Genomic DNA, 25,715 nt, shown 5'->3' with positions numbered 1-25,715 from the left:
GTTAAGAAACTTTTTTTCCGTGGCAGAGTTTGAATCTCCTTCAGGGATATTTTGAGGGGATGGGAAGAGAAGGGGACTTAAATGTGCCTCACACGTTTTCCTACAGGAGTTTTGCAGAGGTTCCCTGGAGCCTTTTAAAAGAAAGCTGTTTAGAATGCAAAATTGTCGGGGAGACTGTAGAGGAAGGAGGAATATATTTATAGCTGAAGCGCGTTTGTAAACTCAGCGTCTGCTTTGGGATTAATTTTTAATATGTGCCAGGCATTCTTCTGATTTCCATCCTGGCTTGGTTGTGGCTCTGTCTCCCCGTCTGTGAAGCTCGGGTGTTCTCTGGTCTAAAGCCGGAGTTGTCACAGCCTGGGCGTTTTCTGTTTCGGCTTATGGCTTTTTTTTTTTTTTTTTTTCCTTTTCCTGAATGAGTGTCCTTTGTGTAACCCCAGTAATTCAGAAATCCTGCAGTCATAGGGACTGCCCTGTCACGTGACTTAGGTACTAGGTGCTGCCTGTGATTGGTCAGCTCCTAGTTGGCGGGTCCCTATAAGAGGTCCCGCTTCGGCTGTCCAGCCAGTCTCCTCCTGTCTGAAGTGTGGCTCAGCAGGGGCAGAGGTGGGGGGGGGGGTGGCGGCGGGTGTCCAGTGATTCAGCCACATGTGATACATGACCAAGTAACTGCTTCCTTGGGGTCCGCACATCAGTGGAAGACACCACACTGGTTGTGGCTGACTTGATCAAACTCTGGCTCCCCGAACTGGTAACTGTCACTTTAATATAGCTTACCGATTAAACTCAGAAAAATGCAGCTAAATTTTTTTTTTTTTGCCAGGAACTTGTGTGGACTGACTCCCTGTTCCCCCCCACCCCCTCTTCTTATTCGTTTTGTAACAGGAATGAAATGCAGTTAACTCTTTAGAAAACTTTCGCAGGAGAAAAGTGCCTCGTGTGATCTGGAACAAAGACATTTTATAATCAGATTTATCAAGCTGCGAAGAGGGAGTTTTAGCGAACGGAAGCAGCAGCATTCTGTCACCAGGAAATACTGCTTTATCCAGAATTGGTAAGTGAAAAGAGGCATCGCCCCCTAATAGATATCATATGTTGTATGTGGGAATTGTAAAATTGTTTACAGACCCCTAACAACTAGGTTGAACCAGAGAACACATAAACAGTGAGGAATTCTAGAAAGAAGTAGCCCAAGAATATAGCATAAAGGCTGAGAAGAAGCCAGGTTATTTAACAAAGATGAGCTGGGCTCTACCGGTTAGACAAATATATGTAATATATGACTAGATGGCTTCCCCCCCTTTTTTTTAGTGGGGAGAGACAAATAAAATGCGTTGTTTGGTAGAGTTGGGGCATTGACATTGCATGGGTGTGGATTTCCATTTAGTCTGAATTGAAGGAATGCTTTCAGAATCACTCAGCTCATCCTCCTGTCTCTCTCTCTCTACCCAAGGATGTCAAGCATTTAGTTAGAACTCTACTAAAGGAAAGTTTAAGTAATGCATTGGAAACATTTCCTACTGATGGTGAAGGGCAGATTAATCTGGTAATAGCCTTTTTTACATTTGTGTCATGAGTTTTAAGGTTGCTCTATTTGATTACAATTAGTACAGCAAAAGGGTGGGTATTTCTAAATGGTCCATCAGGTTTCGAGAGACTGTGATTAGTAGTTCTTCCTGGTAGACATGTGTTTGTCTGTCTTCCTCTGAAACAAATTCACTTTTGTAATCTTGAATCTGAGCTGCCCCGACGTTTAAAATTTCCAGAAAAATACAATAAAGCTTTGAATACTCGTGTTATACACAAAAGGTTCTTATTTGTAAACTATAAAAAAAAAACCCATGATTTTGTTTTAGGTAATCTGATTTCTTGATTTGGCTTTTTAAGAATGATTGTGCCGGGAAAGTGGAATAGAATAAGAAAATATACTTAGATGGGTGGGTTGGCTTACCTGATCTTACTGGTTTTCTTATTGGTCAATAGAAGCAATCATGTGATGTCTACTCATAGAATCAGATTAAAAAAATGTTATTTAACTGCTAGAGATTATATAGGTAGTTTTGGTGATGTTCCTTTATGAATGTGACTCTATATACTTGAAACTGTTATTGACAGAATGGTAAGTTTGGGGTTATTTATATAGGATACAGTGTTATTTATTTGTTTTTTAATGACCTTAAGCCAAATGGAAAGTTGACTCTGAATGTCTGACTTTTGCTTCCTATTCTGTTAATTTCGAAATCTGAAAATCCTTAACCTGAAAGGGAGAAATGTATAATAAAAAGCAGGATAGCAGTGTTGCAGTTTCTCTCTGTTGACACTGGGGTGGGGTGAGGTTGGAGGGGAGGGAGATAAATCTAAGAGGATCTATTAATTATTTTTTTCTTACACACTTTGAAAACTAGTGTTTTAATTATTATTGGATTAATTATTGTCAGACTAGTAATTCTCAAGACTTTTGCATAAGGATTTATTTTCAAAGAAATAAATAATAAGCAAGGTGAACAGAGCCGTTATGGGCAGATCCTCTAATAAATCAGATTGGTGATCCAAATGTGTGAATATTACAAGTTATTTTACTTAATTAAGGTATGGCCAAGGATGGGAAACATGCTTCTTAGTTCCATGAAGCCCCTGAATTTGTGGGGTTTAGAATCTTAAAGACAGAAAACTGGTGACAAAGCTTTAAGATATTTACAGGTAACTTACATCTGACTGTTAGCTTGTGTTCAGTGATTCACAATTACTTTGAGCTCTGAATTTCATGTAAATACTTGGGCAAAATCATGATGATTTAATAATCTGGCTAAATACTGCTTTGTTTAATGGAAAAAAAGCCTCTGTAAGTAAATTTTGGGTTTTACTCCTCCATTTAGAAGCCATTGTTTTGAATGAAAAAAATATAATAGAAACCTGCTTCTATTATAAATGAAACAATAAATGCAAGAAAGTAGATTCCAGAAGAATTCCTATAGATCTTTGTTTTTTAATTCTGTCTATTCCTTTGCTACCAGTTTCTTAATTTTTAGAAATACGTGTACAATAAAAGACGTTGCCCTGAATTGGGGTTATTGAGAGTATTAATATTTTTATCTACTCTGAAAAGGTATTAATGGCATGCACATGTCTTTGTGGGCCTGTGAAACTCCATACTGAAGGGAGTCTGGTCAAAATAATGTCTCAAATGGTATTTGATATTTGCATATTCAACGATCTAAACACATTCCCTTTGGGCTTGTTTCTTAAGTTTTTGGTGTGGTGTACAGTTTGGTCCAATTACATTTTTGGGAGGAAGTATATGGCTGTGTGTATATATTCGACTGGAGAGGGGGGAAGCCTTAATTGCAAGCTAAACAAGTGGCTGTTTGTTAGAACCTAGATAAGCCTCCTAGTGTTGTTCCTATGACAACTGAGGGGTTGGGTGTTGAAATGTAGCTTTAAGTTCTCGGTTTGGAAATGTCATTCAGACCTCCCACTACAGTCTCATTGAGTAGGAGGATAATGAGAAGGGGAAAAAACCGTGAAGCAACATCAGTATCTTCGTTCATTTCATGTCTTCCTGACTTGCCTTTGTGTACAGATCGCCATGGGAGTGCTAAACACAGGTTGTGAACAAAGTGATACTTCAGTATCAAATAAACAGAAAGGGGTCAGAAAAGTTGGGGAAGATAAATAACAACATATGGGGGTAATAAAGAGGCAGGAGAAGTTGGCTTCCATGGGTTTGTGCAAATCCTTTAGCCAGTGCTGACCAGCAGTGAGAACATCTTGAAACAGTTACTGAGCAGCTCTTCAAGAGCTGAAGATCTTTCCTTAAATGCAACATGGAGCAACATTCCTTTGGTAGCAGGAGACTTTACCACTTTGGCATAACGTTGGCTCATCTCTTCTAGGCTGGCTGCAGAGGATATGGTTGGCTTTGAAGGTAACACGTTTTTAAGTCAATTATTTGTCATTTCGTAGCTTGTCTGTTTCCTGTGGGAAAGATGAGGGCGTACTGTGAAAATTGTGGTAAAACTTAAGTATTTTCTCCTATATTTAAAAATGACTTTTAAAAACCCTTTGAGATTACTTGTGGCCTCTTTGGAGAGATGACTTGGTTGACTGAGTAGCTTATGGTGCACTGTATTGGGGGGAGGGGTTGTTTAGATCATATTTGGCATAGATTAATTATGCAGTCATGAATTTTCCATGCCTGAAGGGCTTCCTATTTTCCACTCCTAAGTGGTTTTGACTATTTATTTGGTCATTAACCACGTCCGGAAGTCAGAAAGGAAGAGAAGACTTCAGTGGGTTTTGGCCCCTGGCTTAATATATATAGGTCCACTGTCTCTTCTGAAATCCAGAAAGCTCTGCAAACCAAAACACTGTCATGAAAAAGGCTTGGTGGTGAATCCTGACCTGAACTGATGGAAGGCTGCTTATAGTCTTTATTTATCCCACTTAGTACCAATGTTTGTATGTTTTACTGTAGAAATAGTAATGGCCCCTTCTCTCTCCTCCTCACCCCCCGGGGTTTTTTATAGGTAGAATAGTTACCCTGTCTTCTTCATCAAATCATCATCATAATCACCAGGGTGTCAGATAAGGGTTTGTGGACCTCTCATTACCCATACACCTTGAGTTTGTGTTCTGTACTAGGCACTGCTGTAAGTGAATCCCTGAGCTCTAGAGCAGTGCCTGGCACATAGAGGTATAAAATGCTTTACATTATTAACTTCTTTAATCCTCAAAAAAACTAAGTATTGGCAGTGGGGAAACTGAGGCACAGAACGGTGAAGCAGCTTGCCCAAAGTGACAGAACCCGGAAGTGTAGTAGAACCCAGGGTTGGAAGCAAGTGGGCTCATTGCAGTCTGCTCTCGATGAGCCCACGGCAGGTAGGAGAGACGCCCGGAGATGGGGCCCTGGGACTCTTGATTGAGTCATGGGGATGGGTCAGCTGTTTACCTGATTCCCAGTCACCCTGTGCCCTGGTGTCCTCAGAAGCTGGTGACCTCACCGCTGTGGGCATGGTCAGGGGCCTGCAGTGCAGTTTTTACACCAGGCTCTCCTGGGTGGGGATATGGGAGATCCAGGGGTCTTAGATGCATTTCAGGCTTCCTAGTATTGCTTTCCATCTGCTGTCAGCCTGACTTCTTTATCTTGAAAAATTAAGACACAAGAAACAACTCTTAACTCAGCTCCAAGGAAATGATCTTGAGTGGCAGGTGGGCAGGTCTTTTTTTTTTTTTTTTTTTTTTTTTTTTTTTAAGATCATTTTTGGAGCCCCTAACCCAGTGGGAAGTCTGCGTTCTGCGGAGGGCCTGGGTCTCCTTGGAGGGAGTAGCTCCCTGGCTTGGGAGGCACATTGGGACAAAGCAGGGGCCCCTTGGGAATTCAGGAGCCTGTGGAACTCGAACTGCAGGACTCTGAATGCACAAAAGTAGTTTTCAAAAAAGTATACAAGGCGTCTAATACCTATGTATCTCTAGAGCTAAAAAAATTTCCTTTCCGCCAAGCTGACAGCAGCCTTCCCATTCTACTTCCCACATTCACTCTCCCTCGACTCTGCTTGATTTTTCTTTTTCGCACTTAGCTCTGTCTGATGTATTCCTTATGTATTCGCTTGGCACTTCAGTCAAGTACTAACAGACATGTTATTTTTTTGAACTCACTTCAGGATCCTTGATTTATTTCTCTTTGATCTCCATCTTCAAACTTACTCTTTCACATTAATTTCAGACTGCTATCAGAAATGAAAGGTTCTCTGCCCTTTGGGTTTTTCTTACTTATTAGTTATCATTTTTTTATTCACAGCCATGAGAATTTCTTAAACACTTTTTTGATTATGCAATCAGTATTTAGAGAACTGATGTCTTCATTCAGGAGAGGAAACTAGCCAAATTTGAATATAATCATGGATTATTTTTAAAAATCAAGAATATTTTAAATTTCAGGGAGGAGGTACAAAGTAAATTACCTTCATATTTTGAGAATGCCTTCGATTTTGATAGGGGAACTGGGGAGCTGTGCCAAATATGGATGCCATCAAAACATGGCAACCCTCCTTTCCATGGGTTAACATACTAAAGCCACCTACCTGGTACTGGTTTTTCGGGGGATAGAAAAGTTAAGAAAAAAAATCAATATAAAACAGTTCTAAAATATTACATTAAAGAATGTAAGTGATCTAATCTTGGGCATTTCCTAGCTTATTCCTAAGTTCTCAACTGTAGCTTATTGCCTTTCAATCCTATATAGATTCTGGCTTATACAGTTCAAAGTATTTAGTGTACTCTACAATGTAAAATGAAAAATACCTGTATATTATTAACTAATGTGGTCATGTAACTATATCATGAGAGGGCTTACATGGTTGATTTTCTTTCTTTAATTCTTAAGGGAACAGATTAGGTGCATAAAAAATTGAATATAATATGCTTTTGCAGTCAAATGCTCTACCACTGAGCTATAACCCCTACAATATGCTTTTGTAAGGCAGTATAATATTGGGACATTTTACTCTTCTTTGTTATATTTTAATAGTAAAATAGTTTCTTGTTGCTTTCCTTCACGTGATCAACCTAATAGAGTATAAAACAGGCTTAACCCCCTTACTTGAAGGTAGTAGGTAAGGCCGTTGATTATGAAAAGCAAAGTAAGATTTTATCTTAAAGGATCTTCCTTTCCTACCTTGGAAGACTTTCATTCTCCTTAAGCACCCATTCCACTAAAAGCCCCTTGCTGGTGGTGGCGTTGGAGGAGTGCCTTAGTTTTCTTGCCTCTCCTGAAAGCGGACAGATACTTTTTAAATGAAAGCCCATCAATTTTTCTCAGTTAGGATTTGTGTGACCTCTCTGTAAAGTGAGACTGAAGTTCTTAACAATGAGAGAAACTGAGTTGAGTTTGTATGAACCCAGCGAAACTTTCCGGGGTGTTTCAAAGTCCTGATTACCTGGGGAAAAAAAAATCTTCGAACTTCTAGGCATTTTCTAGTGAGTATCGTGGATGTGACCGTGGTTACCATGAGCCCAAGAAGGTGTCCTCTTCACAGCTCCCATTGAACTGTTTGCTCCCTGAGAGGCCCAGGCTTTGGAAACAAGTAGACCCAGGCTTCCAGCTCATTCTGCCTCTTGCTGGTTAAGTAAACTACTCCATTTATTTCCCTAAGCCCTAGAGAGTGGAGTGTCCGTCTGAACTAGCTCATAGGGCTGTTGCATGAAATGAGAGAACACATGTAAGGCACGTGTAACACAAGTGTAACACACTTGAGTTCCCTTCCCACATCCTTTTGGAAACAGACTTCAGTTTAGTCTCAAAACCTGCAGATCCGTTCCAAGTTCTAGGTCTCTCTCTCGTATCAGATGAAGGAAAATCGTGATGGCAATGGTGGCCACCATTTAGCGCCCACTTCAGCGCCGTATTCTAGGTAGGCACTCTTGCACTCCACCCGCATTGTCCTGTTTAATCCTCTGAACAACCCACTGCTGCAATATGTATGCCCATTTCACAGATGAGGACACTGAAGCACAGGGCTAAGGGACATGTTTAGGTCCATTCATTCCCCTGATAAGCTGTGGACCCAGAATCTGAATCCAAATAAGCTCTCGCCAGTATAGATGGTTAAGTACTTCTGGCAGAAAAGCAGAATAAAAGCTGACTGAACCTGAAAGTCTCAGAAATGGTCTTCTCATTTTTATTCTGCAAAGTGTCACGTCTTCCAGACTAGGCCCTCTCAATATTGAAATACACAGTTGACTTTTTCTGCTTCTTATTTCACGAATCAATGGGAGCAGTTTTAGTCATTTGTGTTTGTGAGCTTAAATTAGGCCACTAAAGTCCAGGAGGGGAATTCCTTGTTTTCATTTGATCTCATGCGCTAACAAATTTACTCATGCAACTTCCCCTATTTTTTTTTTCTCTCAAATGTTTTCACTTGAAAGTGGGGGTGGAAGGGAGAAGTATGTGAGCATTTGGGTTCCTGGGATACACTTTATAAACCTCTGGAGATTCTTTATCCGGTATAGAATTAATCCATAGAAAAGTAAAATGAATAAGAATTGCAGGAAGCCATCTATGTGCATAAAAGCCTGTATTTGGATGAGGAGTTGATTTTCAGAGTATGGGAAAGGGGTTTCACATTGAAAATTTACTCCTCCTTCAAATGTGGGCTGAGAATCTGACTTGGAAGGCAAGAGGGGGCTAGCCTCACCCACAGATTCAGGGTGCTTGGAAATATCTCTCCCTTTTTTAAAGATTTTATTTATTTGAGAGAGAGCATGAGTGGGGTGGGGGAGGGAGAGGGAGAAGCAAACTCACTGCTGAGTAGGGTGCCCGACACCGGGTTCGATCCTAGGACCCCGAGATCTTGACCTGAGATCAAGGCAAGTGCCTCGCCAGCTAAGCCACCCAGGTGCCCCTAGAAATCTCTTTAAAAGCTCTTCTGGCTTTGGACCAAGCCTGCCCATGGGAAGATGCACTAATGGAGCCTGCCTTCCCCCCTGTCTCCCGATCTCCCTCTCTCCCTCCCTTCTTCCCTCCTTGCTTCCTTTTTATGTTCCCATAACTGATTCAGTGCCTACCTGAAGGCACATGAAAGAAAGGACAGGCTGAGGGTCCATTAGGGGAAGGCAACCCACTCTTCATTCCTTTCCCCTCAGCAACTACATCTTTTAGTTGATCCTTTGCCATTTGTGCGACAAGGCATATTTCACGGGCTGACATTCATAGAAGTCTTTAAGCATCTTCCTTTGGCAGCCAGGCTGCTTTTTTAAAGTCAGGGAAAGAAAAGGCTTGTGACAGGAAAATAATGCAGAGAAATGGTCTTTCTTTCTTTTTTGATGGTGGTGAAAGGAAGGACCCCTAGTAGGGAATGTGGCAGGAAATATAGTCTAAGAACTTCTGAGCTTTCAACTCATTTCCCTGTTTGGAGCATAGTTAAGAGAGACCGCAAAGTTGTCCACAACAGTGTCTTGGAATAGAATTTTTAAGTAGAATTGAAGCTAATTTGGAGGGGAAAAAAATCCTGCTATGCACTCAATTAAATTTGTTGCAAGTTCCTGAAAATATCTTTAAGTCGAGATATGAAAAATGGGAGCTACCCTCTCTCTTGGGGAGATGAGGATAGGTAGGGAAAAAGGATTTACACGATGAAGACTTTGTGATTTTTAACCTGGGAGTCCTTTGCCATCACTTTTGAAAAACACCTAACCAACCATTTCTTTTCTTTGTCATTGTGGACTTTGTGTGTTTTCTGGTACAGGCTGATCACAGCAGCAAAGGCAACGAAAGCACTTTCTATGTTTCATCACGAACAGTGAGGTCTGCGTCAGGAGGTATATATTGGTGCAATGTGGGGAAACATTAAGGTAGATGTGAGAGCAAAATTACTCAAACTCTGAAAGGATGGCTCATTGTCTCAGGGCTCTTCTCTCTGAGCAAGATCAAACAAGGACCCTCCGGGACAAGCTAGGTTGGTAAGGCAGTACATTCTACCGTTTTCTCTACCCTGTTTGACATCTATACTCTGTAAACCCCTTCTGATCAAACCCTTCCTTATCTTCTACCATGGATAGCAAAGAGAGAAAAAGCTGTTCTTTCTCCTCTCCTCCCCCACAACCCTGTATGATTTCTCTCAATGTTTGGGGAAATGATCACGCTCTTCCAACTCCCGTCCACCTGGCCCTTGAAGTATGGGGTGTTGGGTTGGCGTCAACAGAAATCAGCCCAAGTGCCAGCTGGACTTCTGAAGCTTGTAGCGGAACTGTTGACAAAAGCATCATGTGGGAAATGTTCATTTGACAAAAATGTGGTGTATACCTACCACATGCCAGGTAATGTTTTCGGTCTGGGAATGCAACAGCAAACAAGGTCTTTTGCTGTGTGGCAGGACGGGGGAGGCTGACAGAGGTCGAGCAAGGAGCATGCAGGAATCCGTAGGTACCTATTGGAGAAAAAAAAAAAAAAAACAGGTCAGATGTCTGAGTATATGGGATTTGGGGGAAGAGCAGCTTTATCCATGGCTGTTGGGAAAGCCTTCTCTGATGTTGCGGTATTGGCTCAGAGGCTTACCCATGGGTATGTGGAGGAAGAAGGTTCTAGGCAGAGAAATCAAAACCACCACAGTGGAGACAGGAGGAGCAAGCTTGGTGTACGAAGGGTTAGAAAGGAAGCCAGTGTGGAACAAGAAGCCAGGGGAAAAGGTAGCAGAGGATGTCTGGGAGGGAGTGAATGTCAGATCACGTAGCGCTCCGTTGGCCATAGAAGCTGCTAGAGGGTAGGCGATGAAAACTAGAGAGAAGGAAGGTGGCACTGCAAGAGCAGGAGCGATTGATGGAGGGATCCTGGAGAGCCCAGCCTATGGTGATCTTTTTGTCATTTAAATGATGATATGAAAACCTTGATAGAGAGAAAGTTGAGCTATCAAATCTTTTCCAGGGAAGGAGCCAGAACAGGGTAATTCTTCCTGTCACTTTTATTCCTCAGAGAGGTGTAGAGTCCTCAAGTGACTCGTGTTTCTCTTCCCTTCAGCCTTGCCAAAAATTCACTCCCCATGGGCCATGTCTTTGTCCATTTCATACCCAAGTGAAACAGTTTAGAATTTGGAACTGCCATGGTTTTCAGGTACTTCTATGTTAAAAATTCTGTGTTTTCTTTTTTCGTAGCCCTCAGGTTTATTATGTTCAGTGAATTGATAGATTTCCTCATAATTTTGTATGAAAACTTGTTTGATCCAGGTTAAAAAGCTGTCTTATGCAGCACTCTTGTTACCATTGGAGGCAGAGAGGGAGTGGGAACGTCAATGCAATTGCCCCATCGGGAGGAGCGGAATTGTATTAACTTATTCTCTTCTAAAAAATTGTGTTAAAGACATTTTTGCAGTCTCTTCAAGATGGAGTTGATTGCTGTAAATGCATTGCAGCTCCGGACCTATCGTTACCCAATAGTAAAAGTCCTCCCTTTTGTGTAAGGTATGTATGATTTCAGTCATCTGGGACTTTTCGTATTAACTGATGTGACCCCAGAACAGACACAAAATTACGTACATGTCATCTCATTGACATCAGACCATGCCACTGGGTCCGACCACATAGAAGGGTTCGCAGGGGCTTGATAGCTCTTCGTGATGATTGTCCAGATTTATCTTTCCTTCACACCTCCTGAGACTTTATCCCTGAACTCTTGGCATCTGGCCTGACTTTCCACTAGTTAGTCATGCATTTGGGTTAGCACTCATATTCTCTGAGCCAGGGACCCACCTGCAGAAAAGAGTTACTGGTTTTGTCATTTATAGTTGAGTTCAACTGGACCGGATTTCCTCACTGCCTCTGGCTGAAACTGATTGAGAGAATGAGAGTTTCACTTGTGGGTTGGAGAAATTAGTAATTGGGGAAGATAGAGTGTTTGGACGAGGGCCTCGGTTGCTCCTTTCTACACCCGCGCCCCCCCCCCCCCCCCCCCCCCCGTACGAACTCTGTAATGGGAGAAGGGAGTGGAGGGTTGGCTCTTCATGTGGAAGTCAGCCCCCTTGGATGAGCTAGATGGAGAGCTGAGAGAGAAAGGTGAAGAAGTACACTGATAAGGAAGGATGTAGGAGAGCCCCAGGAGACCTGCAAATTCCTGGTCCTAAGTCCAGGTGGCCTTGGACGCTTCCTTGCCTTACTTCTTTCTGGCATCCCCGGCCTGGGGTCCGTTCCTGCTTAGCTCCTGAGAAATGAGGGGCATGTTCCTGATTTCAGGAATGGGAGTCCAAGTCCCCATCTCCCCCAAATTCTCCTGCATACATCTCTCACCTGAATCCGCTTTCTAGGTGAAATAGAGAGAGCTGGGTGTTAAGGTCTCTTTTCCACCAGTCTCTGACTTCTAGCTTTGAGGGAAACGCATGTGTTACCCAGGAAGCTGGGTATTCTCTTTGGACCTTTGTCTGAGGCTGCTCATCTCTGATGGTCTCCTGGGGCCTGAGCCGTTTTTACCCCATGCACCCCGGGATTTCCCCTTCTGCTTCCCCCATATAAATAGACCATTTGCTGCCTGTGTTCTAAGACCTTGATATTTCTGCCTTTGCCTGGAGTCTATTCGGGAACAACTGTGTGGTGGCTGGGCACTGCAAAATGAGTCAGTTCCTGCAGTTTGGTTACAAGTTCTCAAAAAGTATTTCAGAATGTGGATGTGGTCAGCAGAGTCATTTTCCAGGCATCTAAAAGGAAACCCACATCAACTGTAACAATTGAGCTGAGAACCGATTGCCTTGCACAGCAGAACCAGGCCTGCTTTTCCTCAAAGGAAAGCCCGTAGCTGCCCCGGATCTAGGCGGCCTACCCTGTAGATCTGAAAGGAGACTTGATCTTCGAGCTTGCAAATCACATTTGAGCTGCAACTGATTGTGTGAACAGAGAGCTAGAGGCTTGGCCTTCGTCCCTTTCTCAACATGGGCATGAGTTTGACATAAATTATTTTTGTAAGATGGGACTCTTAGGGGATTAGAATCCAGTGAGCACAAAGTGTGGAATGTGGCTTCCGGACAGCCACTTTGGGGATTTTAGCTAATGCGCTGAGGAAGAACTAAGATGTTTTAGGTACCACTAGAGTACGTGAATGCACGATTATTTTGTTTCCTGATTGAGTTCTGAAGCTATGTAGACTCAGCAGTAGTGCCAATAAAAAGAATTCAGTACTTCTCAAGCTTTCAAAGAATTTCAAGTTTGTCATAGCATTTGGAGAATATTTTAGTTCAGCACTGGTGGATTCTGTTGTCCCCTTGGGTACCAGGAATTGTGTAAGATTCTGATTGAGTTCTTCATTAACTGTTTTGCATCATCCATGAAAACCTATGGAGTTTTCAGTTATAAGGAAGCAACCTGGAAAAAAATGGGCAATTTGAACAGACACTTCCCCAGAGAACACAGACAAGTGACAGAGAAGCACATGAAATGATGTTCATCACCAGTAGTCATTAAGCAAATGCAAATCAAGACCCCAGTGATCTACCACTACACACACCTATCTGAATGGCTGCAATGAGAAAGGCTGATCATACAAAGTGTTGGCAAATTTGTGGATGATCTAGAACTCTATTAGTATATTTAGGTAGATATGTAAAATGGCACAGACATTTTTGGAGATGCTTGGCCATGTCTTACATCATTAGACATATGCCAACCGTAGGATCTAGATACTGCTCTCCTACAGACAAGAAAGCCCATGTCTACATGCTGTGTTTACAGCTGTTTTATAAGTAACAGCTAAAAACTGGAAGCAGTCTGAATGTCCATCAGCAGGTAAATACATCAACAAATTGTGGTGTATCTGTCTGATGGATACTACCCAAGAATGAGAAGAAGTGAGCTGTTCATAGAGTCAGCATGGAGGGACCCCCACCCTTAGGGAAAGAAGTCAAACAGAAAAGAAATACATACTGTATGATTGAATTTATATAATATTCTGGAACACGCAAAGACATTTAGAATGACAGAAAGCAGATCCCTGGTTGTTTGGGGTGGGAGAGGTAGGGTGGCAAGTGGAAGGTGTTACAAAAGGGCAAGGGGAACATTGGGGCTGGTGGATAATCTCACTGTCTTGGTTATGGTGATGATTTCACAGGTGTATGCATGTGTCAGAACTTAGTCAAACTGTACACTTTAAATATGTGCAGTTGATTATGTGTTAGTTATTCCTCAATTTAAAAGTAACCCAAAAAAGCAATCACAGTGATGGTAGATAGAGCATTAATAATGTCCTTATTTGAAAAAAATAAAGACATAGCATCTCTTGGTGGGGGGAATCTGATGAAATTTTAATGGGATAGAAATAGAACCTTCTAGTACAGATGAGAAACTGAAGTTAAGCTGAATATAGTAAATGTGAAAGCTTTAGTTCCTCCTGTTTCCAAGGCATTTCAACAAGTGGTTCAAGACCGATCTTGTCCAGCACTGTGGGGTCAGCTGCCTGCCCAGGTTTATAAGCATTTGCCCTCCAACATAACTGCTCACCAGATGATGAGGGAAGGCTTAGGCATCTGAAGCAGGGTCCTGATTGCAAAGATAAGGCATGAAAACACCACCTTCAGATTGTACCAGTGTTAGAGAAGTCAGTCTATTTGCAGTGCACATGGAAATTGGTAAAGCACTTTCATAAACGTCATTTTGTGTGATCATCTCAATAATTCCTTTACAGGTGGGATCAGTATTCTGTCGTTTGTTTGGGAAACACCCTGAGACCCAGAGAAGCCACACTGTTTGTTCAGAGTCCCCAGCATTTTGGGCAGACATCACCATTCTTCGTACCATACCCTACTGCTTCCCCAAATTCCTGTTATTGAATATGTGGCCAGGGTTCTCTGCGCATTGATTTGTCAGGCAGTCAGAGGAGTCCCTTCTGTTTGTATACGAACTGTTCATGGCCGTGATCTTTAATCCTATTTCCCCATCTGTAAATGGCTAGTAACATAATTGCAGGCTTCACCAGATTGTCGTAAGGGTCAAAGTCAAAGGCTCATATGGTGAAAGAGCCGTGGGAGCTCGTAAACACAGTGGGGGGGGGGTCATATTTACCATGTTCCTGATTCCCTTATTGGGCCTGCTTACTGATGGCATGACAGTGAGTGAGCAGCTTTGTGGAACCCAACGGGTAGATGGGAGAGCTTCATTCCTTTAGTTGTGTCATGACTTCCATCAAGATTGTCACACTCATAATAAATGAAATTATTTTATTACACTCTTCCTTAAAAGATACTAAACAGTCCTTAGTTGGGCTCCCAGTGATTGAAACTGGTGGCTTGGAAAGGACACAAAATAGCTGAAGGCGGGTGCCATTAGGGTTTACTTAGCCAACAAGGTTGGCCCATCCCTGCTTGGCCCCTTTGGCTAATGCTGACTGCCACTTATTTTTTCTTTGCTCTTTTTCACATCCAGTGGCCCTCTCTCTAAAGTATCCCTCTTCCTTTGTGATCAGTCTGTTGCCAACCAAACTTCTCCCAGCTTCTGTGATAAATGATATGGGAACCACTGTAGCCTTTTGTACTCTTTAGGATGGCGTTTCACAAAGCATGTTTTCAGGAGACGGGGAAAAACTGTGGTCAGATAAGTTTGGTTTGAACAACATTAAATAGGTTTCTTTCCTGCAGGACTTCTCAGAACTTTTTATGTTTGCATGGATACTTCAAGAGGAACATACGGTACAACGATGTTTCCCAAATTTAATAGATTGAAAGAATGCTGTGTAGGTGTGTGGAATCATCTCTCAGTTTAATACTCCAAAGTTGAACACACTTTGGAAAATGCTGTTTTGTAACTTGTTATTTGATATGTTGGTAAAATGACAATTTTCCAACGAGTTTTCAGTCTGTACCTCCTGGCACATTGAATACAAAACATGACTTGTTTTCTTGACTGGGTCTTAAGAGTTCCAGCTTCTAAACTTTTTATTCATGGTTTTACAGCTCCTTTAGGTTTCTTATAGCCTTCGAAAATCAGGAGATGTAATCATAGGAGGGCACAGAGATTTTAAGGTTTTGCCTAAGGATGAAAGTCCATGAAAGGAATTTTTTCTCTCTCTCTCTCTTTTTTTTCACCAAATGGTCTAGATTCTGCCCTTTGAAGTACCTCCATTTATTCCATTCCTAAATCCGTGGTCCATCCTGGCTTCCATAGGGGCATTTTAGAAAGAAAAGTTATGGACACACCAGCTGTCTGGTGGGAATGGGGCTTGTGTTAACTGTGAGTGCCTGTAGCTGTAGGAAGACTTTGACCTCTCAGCAAGAATATATCACCATATGGATTTTTTTTTTTTTAACAGTTTGTTCCTCAGACCACAGAAAGTTGAATAATCAGCATAGGACTTAAAAGAGAGATAATGTCAGAACGAATAGTAATTGTCAGCAAGAAATTTGAATAGTTTCAATGCTGTTGCCTGTCAGGTAGGAATGGGAAGTGGGAGCATGAAAATGGGGGGTTAGGGACATTGAGTTGCGACGCAGACCAGGTGATTTGGGACTTGGGCACGAGTTCGATCATTCCTGGCCCATCCCATCTCCATTGGGTGTGTGGGTATGCCAGGAAAGCTCAGTCTTGTGGTTCAGGTTCCCATGAGGTTCTTCCAGGCTTGCCTACTTACATCTAGTGTGTTCTCATGAGAAGTTGAAGGTTCCCCTGCATTTTTAAGCTTCTTATGCCCGGCCATTTTCTGAAAATGCTATTCCTTGCTCTTCCTTTTTGACTGAAAATCACTACTGTGGTACCTTGCCATCCACCCTCCCCAGACACCCCTGACTCCCCCCACCCCCAGCATACACGCACATTCTCTTATCCGCTTTGGCCAGTCCTTCCAAGGTTTTATTATCCTTTGGTGCCAACTGTCTCTCCTGACCCCTCTCTCCACTCCTAGAAAGAGGAACCAGATTTCCCCTGTGTTACCATAAATATAAACAGCAGTTGTGTTTCTGTTATTTACCCTTTCAACTTAGCGATAAAGCTTGCCACCGCGTCTCCCCCAGCCTTGCACAGGAAGAGAGACTTCCTTCCTTCATCTCCTGCCTTTGCTCAGGCCTGTGAATAATCTTTCCTTTCACTCGGACTCCAGATGCTCACACCTTCTCGAACTTTTCTTTTAAACTCCTGAGAGTTACTCGTCCTGTATCCTTCCCCTTCCAGCTTCCGGTTGTCTCCATCTGATACCTTTCCTCTTCCACCTGGTTGCTAGGACCATCCATGCAGCTGTTCCCTCGTTGACGAGTACCTACGTGTGGTGGCTGGGTGTCGGGCTTCCCTTATACCCCTTTCCCTTTGATCTCTTTGACCTACATCTCTCCTCCTTGCCCTTAGTCTTTTTCCACGGCCCTCCCTCTTCTCTTTTACGTCCTAGACTGTTTTGTGATGATCTCAGAAATCCCATCTACACCTGTAAGCAGCGAGCTTCATCTTTGGATAGTTTTGTCTTCATTGTTTTGAATCTGGCTCATTTTAATCAGATGGATATGCTTTCTCTAAGCACTGATGTGTGCTCGACAGAACCATCCATATAACAGCAAAAACCTTCCCTTCCACTGTGAGCATAGACCTAGTCTAGCATCAACACATAAGGAGGGAAGAAAGGGAGAAAAATGCTATCATCACGACTTTTCAGGGCTCAGTCCTGAGTTAATACCACCAAAAACCTTTTTATTTCTTTTTTTTTTTTTAAAGATTTTACTTATTTATTTGATAGAGACACAGTGAGAAAGGGAACACAAGCAGAGGGAGTGGGAGAGGGAGAAGCAGGCTTGCTGCCGAGCAGGGAGCCCGATGTGGTGCTCGATCCCAGGACCCTGGGATCATGACCTGAGTTGAAGGCAGCTGCTTAACAACTGAGCCACCCAGGTGCCCAAACTTTTTGGATTCTTTATGACAGCTGAACTGGTCACACATCCACTGGGCGGCAATCACAGTGGGAGCACATACTTGATACTTAATACTGCTGGCTTTCTTCCGTTCTCTAGAAGTTTAAAAATAGCCAATTCTGCCCTTTTCCTTTAACACATATCAGGACAGTCTTTATAAATGTCAATTAGCTTTTCCTGTTTTCCCTTTGTTACACAAGTAGAACCCACGTTGTCATCCTGTTCCTCTTGGTGAATGAATGTCTTGTGGGTGTTGTAGCCATAGGTCATCAGATAATATCAACAGGCATGATATACATATGCAGCCCCCCATCATTTCAAACCATTTTTGTTAGCCCCTTCAAATCTTCACATGTATCTGTTAGCTGTCTACCATTTTCCTTTGTTGTATGAGCCTTTTACCCAAACCAATAATTTTAACAAATCCACATACTACCGTGGACCTTGTTCTTTTCATTCATTTAGGAGAGCCTTTCCGAACCCCCAGGACTCTTCCATACTGGAAGGCATTATCTAGGAACATTTACCCTGAGACAGTGCTATCACTAGCCTACACTCTGTTAGGAAAATAGGCTTTTTTACAAATAGCTTGATGCTATAAGTACCCACAAATCTTATAGCAAGGTACCATAAAACTAAGATGGGAAGCAAGTGTTGTTTCAAGGATAAATAAATAGAAGAATTTTCCTGAAATGGAGATGCTCTCTCACTATTTTCTGGTTTATTTTATTTATTCCAAAGATGTTGTTTTTAAGTAATCTTTACACCCAACGTGGGGCTCGAACCTACAACCCTGAGATCAAGAGTCCATGCTCTGCCGACTGAGCCAGTCAGACAACCCTTGGTTTATTTTTCAAAATACGTTAGTACAGGTGCCAGGCACTTCATTCAGATTCCTTTGACAAATATTTACTAAAAGATGACTCTGATCCAGGGTGCTATGGTAGTACATGGGCAATCTCAAAAAAACAGAACTCCGTTCTTAACCCTCAAAGAGCTCCCATTCTCAGAGGGACACATTTCTAAACTAATAATTGAAGAGCAATTTGGCTTGTGTTTCTGGCCGAGACACGGACTAAGTGATCTGCAAGCTGGCCCTGGGCAGCATGGAGCTAACTTTCCAGAAGACTTCGGGAAGGCCCTTTAGAATCCTAGAAGAGTCTCTTTGAGCCGGGCATGGCAGAGGGGAAGAGCAGCGGGCCACGCAGTGTGAGGAGGATAAGTATTCGCTCCTCTTCAGTTCATTTGCGCTGAGTAAAACTTGATGGGAAGAGTGAAGAGAGACCAAATGAAAACTCTCATGCTGTGAACGCATACAGTAACCGAAGTTTTGTACAGCACAGAGGCATGATGCTGATTTGATTGTAAGTGAAATCTGCAGTCTTCAGGGGTGTGTCATTTAGAAAATGACACAAAGCTTAGAAACAAGACCAATTTTCGAAAGACCCCAGTAATGCTGTGGCATCGTAATGGGTTAATTCTGATTAAATAAAAGTCTGAGGGAGTCTTGGGGAAGCTGCCTGCTTGGTTATTTATAGGTTTAGACAACAGTCACCTTGTGTGGATATTCTTTTTTTTAAACTACCGATAGAATGCAAATTGCTTTTTTCTCCTCTTTGATGGTAAGAGTTCTTCACTGCAGTGGCACACTGCTAACATTGTACAAAGCGAATTGAGGGGGTTTCTTTCAATGAGGGGGAGAGTGACAGCGAGATGCATTTGCACGTGGATGAGTTAATTTCTGGAACTTGTCCATAAGAAGGCTGTTACTTAGATGAAAATTATCCTTTTTCTCGGAGCGTTTTTAATGAGTAAGATGATTCATGTTTTCATCCAGTGATTGTGTAAAAAAAAAAAAAGTTTGGTTTTCGTTGAGAAGGATTAAAGGCATGTGTCTAATTGCTAAATATTATTCTTAAGAAACTAGTCTGAGTCTGTCTTTATGGGTCCTAAGTGGTTTCGCCTTTAGAAGCTTGTTTTAGGATCTTTTGCCAACCCCCTCCCTTCCCAGGCCTGTTCAGACTAGAATGATCTGGCAGGGCTGGTCTTTATTTTTTTCTTCTTTTCTTTTTTTTTTTTAACATCTTGAGCAGAAGCGTCTGAGAAAAGGTTCACCTTGCTCTTCAGCTTGACTTGCAGAGCAATTTACTAAATAGAGCGATGTGAGAATCAAGTGACCGTCAGCTGGTGTGAATGTTTTCGGTCAGCCTGGTCACGGGATCTCAGGTATGTGAGAGCTAGATGGGCCGCTGCCACACACACCGGCTGTGGCGAGACCCTGGCTCGGACGCTCTCACTGTCACACAACAGGAATCCCACGTTCACAAGAACGTACTTGAATGAGTCACCTGTATTTAAAAGGTTGGTTTTTGCCTCTGACATCATTTCAACCTGTGGCCCACAGTGTGTATATGTGCGCATTTCTTTCCGGGGCTGTAGTGAAGTTCGAGAGACTTTTTGTTCTTAACCACGTAGGAGTCAGTTTGTTAGTTGTTTTGTTTTCTTGTAAACGACTTCATTGAGGTATAATTGATATACAGACAACTATACATATTTCCTGTGTACGGTTTGGTGCATTTGAACGTAATGCAAATGCCCATGATGCTGTCAGCACAGTCAAGATGTGGCAGACATGCCCAGCACTTCCAGAAGTTTCCGTGTGTGTGTGTGTGTGTGTGTGTGTGTGTGTGTGTGTGTTCAGAACACTTACTGTGAAGTCTACCCCATGGGAGACAGTTTTTGTTCACTTCTGGAGGAAACTCTGACTTTGTGTTCTGTCAAATCCATAAATATATTTTAGAAGTTGACTGTACTCCCGTTGAGTTACAGAAAGATGCTGGTGCATGCCTTAAAATATATGAGATCTCATGGATGGGTGTTGGAGGGGACGCCTAGAGCCCAACTTGGCAGCTTTGACTTGGGGGAGGGAACATTCTGGCAGTGCTATGAAATTGTTCATCCCTCTCCATTGACTTCCATGTACCATGCTGGGGGGGGCAACATTTCTTTTCCAAAACCACAATTTCTAAAGTCAGTGACACTTTTGGGGGGCCAGATAGAATTGTCCCACGAATCCCTTAAAGAGACAGGGTAAAATCTACTCTTCTTTAGTTGAATGTCTCACGAAACTGAATTTCTTTCATTTCTAGTGGAACTTTGATGAGAATGCCATTTTTTATCTGTCATCTTTGCTTTAAGCATCAGTGGGTTTCTTCTTGATTTGGTTTATAGGTCACCCCTGTTCTAATTCTGGAGGGGAAGCTCTTTCGATTCTAGGTTAACATTTCAAGAAATGGTCTTTATCCCACTTCCAAGCAGGCTTCTCAACAGCAGGTGGCAGGCTTCACTATTCATCAATCTTCTTCTCCCCTTAAGACTCTCTTTCCCATTCTAGTATACCTCCATATAATGGTTTGTAACCAGAATGGACAGAATTTTTAGAAATTACTGTCTTTGTTTTTGTTTGTTTGCTCCATGAGTGAGACATACAGCAAGTACCTTGGTTACAGTTTTGTCAGCCGACCCTGGGGCTGACTGGCTTGTTAATTGTTAAATAATGGAATTACATAATGTAACATTTTTAGTTGGACCCGATTCCTTTTCTTTGACTTCGACTTCTAAACTTCGGAAATGTGTTATCGGTTAATAGCCTTTGCTGTAGTATATTCTTTAGATATTGTATATTTTAATAAACTTGAAAAATGTGTATTTTATTGGTTGGTGATTGACACTAATCTACATAGTGCTGCGTCTAATAAACTCTGATTTACAGTTTTCCCTTGTTGTCTTAGCTAGATAAGTCTAGAAGTAAGAGGAAAACACCATCTTAACTTTATAGTTCTTTAAATATAAGGATATTTGGAGGATAGCTCAGGCAAGTGTTAACAATTAAAAATACCCTTCTTCTACTCTAAATATAGGCCAAACCTTATAAAAAGATAATCCTTTGGATTTTGGCATTTAAACTAACCAAATTAAACACTTGTTTCACTGTAATGGCCAGACTTATTCATAAAAGTAGAGTTAGGAACATTTAGTTTTAGTGGTTTATGAAATGTCAATTGGCGTGGTCTATAAATTTTACATTGAGGGTGAATCTCAGTCAAACCTGTGCAAGAAGGCTTTATTTCCACTTTGGTAGGTATGCCCAGGCTTTTAGACAGTGCCAAAATATACTTCATAGATGGAATTGGTTTTAATTTATTTAAAAAGAGAGGGAAAAAACCAAGTAATCAAACAAAAACCTACTTCACCTTGTAAATTTCACCTTCTCCCCTAAGATCTAACCACCTGGGTGAAACACTATTATTATAACTTGGCAAGTAGGTGCTCTCTTAAAATTAGACACCTGTGATTAAATAGTTAAATCATTCCCTTGAAATGTACATATTGAGAGCTTCCAGAAAGCTGGTCATCTTTTCTTATAGCTAACAGCAGTTTTTTTAAAGGCCCTTTTCTTGGCAACAAATATTTGACCTGTCCAGTCAGGTTCTAAGTGTAGCCTTTCTTCCGAGTGATGATAACTTTTCTAAATCTCTTCCAGGTGATAGCCAGAGCATTTTAAATTTCTAAAAAGGTAGGAGTCGAACACCTGTACTCAGAGCAAAGTCGTGTAGTCATTTATATTCTATAATAATCTTAAAAGTCAAACATAATAATTGGCCACAGTGGTCATGTGCTGATAGAAGAATGCCTTCTCGAAGACACCAGGTGCTGCTCTGGGGCCTTTGTTCTGACTTTTGCTTCCCTCTGACTTTTGCATACCCTCCCCCAGATACGTGACATGTTTCTTCTCCTCCTTCAGGGAGCTGCTCAGATGTCACCCCCACAGCAAGGCTTTCCCTGACTACCTATGAAAATAGCATTCCTCTTCACGGTGGCATTCCTCTGTGAAATGATCACACCTATCAGTTGAGTTTCTTTTTTGCCTTTGCCTTACAAACCCCTTAAATCTTTGACCTCGGGGACTGTCACATCCCCAGTGCCTGGCATAAAGTATGGAAAAAGCACCCAGTAGGCATTTCTGGGGTGAATGAATGAATGAATGAATGGAGAGGACAGCTGTCCTTTTTTTTATACCTGCATTGGACTATGGGAGGAAGGCTCGAAGTTGACATCCTAGTGAGCTATTGCTTTGAATACTTGGTGACATATCTTTTTTTGCAGTTTCCTTTGATGTTTTAGACATTCTGTAGAAATAACTAGATCATCCTCAATGTATAGAAGGGAAATAACTTTTTTTTTTTAACTGCCATGTATTTTGGGTATTTGCATCATGGCTAGATTGGCCAAGTTCAAGTGGTATAAAGCAAACTAGAAGTGCTCCAAGGCCAGTAAGAGTGGGTTGGGTTTTTTCCTTGTTTCTTTGCTCAGTTCTTTGTTTTTCATATATAACCTTCTACTGCAAAAACATGCTGAATAACCAATTGTAGATTTTTTTTCACAGTCATACCCTGCAGAAAGGCAGGGATTTCCATCTGTTTGGTTTGGTACTGGATCTGCAGCCACTGAGAGAGTATCTGGCACTTTCCTCCATATCACTCAAATCCATATACACTGAGGAAATAAACCTAGAGGTTGCTTCAAACTCAGTATGTGGGATTATTGTCAGAATGTCAATAAAGAAAATACGGAATTGAGATCTGTTGATATCATTTCCACATAAATCTCCAGGATTAATGTTTTTCCTCTTTCCTTCCACAGAGCCCCTCCAGAAGGCTGTGGATCACCACCTCCCTGCCAGAAAGGCATAGGTACCCTCAATGGCTCAGTAGCCAGTGTAGATCCTGTCTTTTGTAATCAGTAGCTACATCTGGCTACTGGGTCTCTGATGGCATCTTCAAGCCTCTGTTACAGCATCTTGAGCAAGGTTACTGGGAAGTCTTTACCCTGATTTACATACACACACACACACACATGGCTGGAGTGTGGGAACCATTAAGGATTATGAATATGAGGTATATTTGATTTCAGTACCACAAGAAGGAAGAATCCAGAGACCATAAGAAGGAGGAATCTTCGATTGGTTTTCTTTTCTTTTTTCCCCTCTTTTGGAAAGGAACATCTGGAAGGGATCATCTGGTCACAAAGCCATCTATCTACCTACCTACTTATCTACCTATATATCTCATCCATCCATCCATCCTTCCTTTCATCTCTTGACTTTTAAATAGCATTCTAAGTGCAATTAAATAAGGACAGTTGAATGGTATGACAGTTTAAGGAACTTACACTTGTAGACTTAGAGTAGGTAAGTCCCAGCAGCACATTCTGAGCTGCCGTGCCAGTGTGCTAGACACGATAAATACCAGGAGCTTTGCAGCAGGCAGTTGTGTTGAAATCCTTTGTGAGGAGGACTTACAAGTCCAACATCCAGGTCTGGGGCATGAACCTGGCATACAATGTAGATTTCTGTGTATCTTGGGCAACAGCTACATTGTCTGCTGGGTTTCAGGCTACCTGGAAACACCTTCTCCATGGTTGTGTCCTCAAGGCTTCACCTATATGGGTTTGGAATAACTTTTCCAGGAGGCATAAACCAGTGGGCTTTAACATTGCACAGAGTGTAGAGAAAGGGCCTCATGACAGCTGATCACCTTAGCAAAGAATGATTCTGTTCTGATTTTATCCAAGACGCTCTCAGATACCAGCCTAGGAAACCCAATGAACCAGAGAAAATGGGTGATGTCATCCTTCCTTCCTCCTCTCTGCCTTAACTCTCAAAGATTGATCACTTATATGTTGTTACTAATTAGTATTTGGTTTCTGTTGTGATTACTGTCACAAGCCCAGCACCTATATGGGCCCCGTCACACTCACGGTCCCTCATCTTGGCTTCTCGCCCACATCCCAGAACCCGATTTAGCTTTGTTCTCTTTCTGCCACAGCCCTGTAACTTCTGTGAGTGATTCAGTCTTCCTGAAATCCATTTCCCTTACTCTGCCCTAACATTTCCATCCTGTCATTTGCTCCCTGAAGTGAACTCTGGAATTTAAGTGAACTGGATTTTTTTACCACCATTCACCATCTCTTCTGAAACCAGAAGAGCACCCCCCCCCCCCAAGACTGATTTATTCATCCCAGAGAGAGGGAAAGATGGGGTAGAGAGAGAAGGGACAGAAGGAGAGGGAGAGATACAATCCCAAGCCCACTCACCATTGAGTGTGGAGCCCATCATGGGGCTCGATCTCATGACTGACTGAGATCATGACCTGAGCCGAAATCAAGAGTAGGATGCTTAATTGACTGAGCCATCCAGGCACCCCAGACAAGCAACTTTCCTACGGAATGACAGAGAACTTGTAAAAATAAGTCCCCGGTTTGCAAGAGAACGGGAAGAAGATAATGGAAATAGCTTCTGGAAAACTACGCTTACATTGTGTTTTGTTTGCTCCAGGTAAATAAATGTAATCCTCTGAACAGGGGAAAAAAAAAAGACCTAGCAATTGAAACCATTACATTCTCCATAAGAAAGGAATATAACTTTTTGAGAAGTTTTAAACCTGTAGCTATATGAATTTGAAGATTTTTAGTTATGTGATCTGTATTTTTCATTAATGTGAATTAACAGATTTAAAGTGGGAAGTGAATAATGGGGAAAGGCCTGTATGTAGTAGTTGATTATGGTGATAATAATGCCCTTGTGTCACCCCATGATGAATTCAGTAAAAATAAAGCTAATGACTTGGAGTTTTGAAAAGATGGTGCTTTTTTGTGTGTGTGCGCGTGTGTCTTCTGGCTTTTTATCCACCTGTTGGTTGTATCATCTAATTCTGCACCAAAGCCACTGGCCCCTGTATCCTGGGAGAGAAAGTCCCTTGTCTTTGAGGTATTTGACATCCTTGGAAGAGTGATAAAGGTCTCGGGGTAGCATGGTTATATTTAATACCTCCTAATTGTCTAAAGCCATTTACTTTCTCCCATCTCCATTCCCATACTTGTGATGCTCTTTGATCCCCTTTGTCATTAAAATGAAGTTAACAATGCGGCCTGCTTTGAGGAAATCCTTACCTGGTCAGGTTTTCATTTCCCCCTCATGTCCAATGGACCAGTATGAATTGATCCCCAAAGCAAGATTCAGGGTACAAATGACCAGGGCGGGGTGGGTGTGCTTTTTCTCAATCTTTTCAACCCCCCAAAAAGGGATGGACATCAGTGTGTTGGATCTTCCTAAAAGGCACACAGCAAACTGGCTGTAATCCCTTTTTTTTTTTTTAAAGCTTTCCATTTTGAAACCATTTCAGACTTTAAAAAAGTTACAAAATGTAATACAAAGACAGTGCTTTATATGGGAGTTTAAAATGGGGCAGCCCTTTCAGAAAGGTTTGGCAGTGCCTCAAAATGTTAAATGGGGTCTCCATATGA

At 41.9% G+C, this 25,715-nt stretch overlaps 1 long non-coding RNA gene across 1 annotated transcript; it reads left to right on the top strand.

The window, feature by feature from the left end:
* On the top strand, positions 1-25,050 carry LOC131821477 (uncharacterized). Its single transcript, XR_009349921.1, has 3 exons — positions 1-751; positions 886-1,054; positions 23,055-25,050. It is a non-coding gene; the product is annotated as an uncharacterized LOC131821477 (long non-coding RNA).
* Positions 25,051-25,715: the final 665 nt, after the last annotated feature.

This window comes from Mustela lutreola, chromosome X (genome assembly GCF_030435805.1).
Source record: "Mustela lutreola isolate mMusLut2 chromosome X, mMusLut2.pri, whole genome shotgun sequence".
NCBI classification, from domain to species: Eukaryota; Metazoa; Chordata; class Mammalia; order Carnivora; family Mustelidae; genus Mustela; species Mustela lutreola.
The sequence above is the reverse complement of the archived record's forward strand: the minus strand, read 5'-3'. Positions and strand labels throughout refer to the sequence as shown.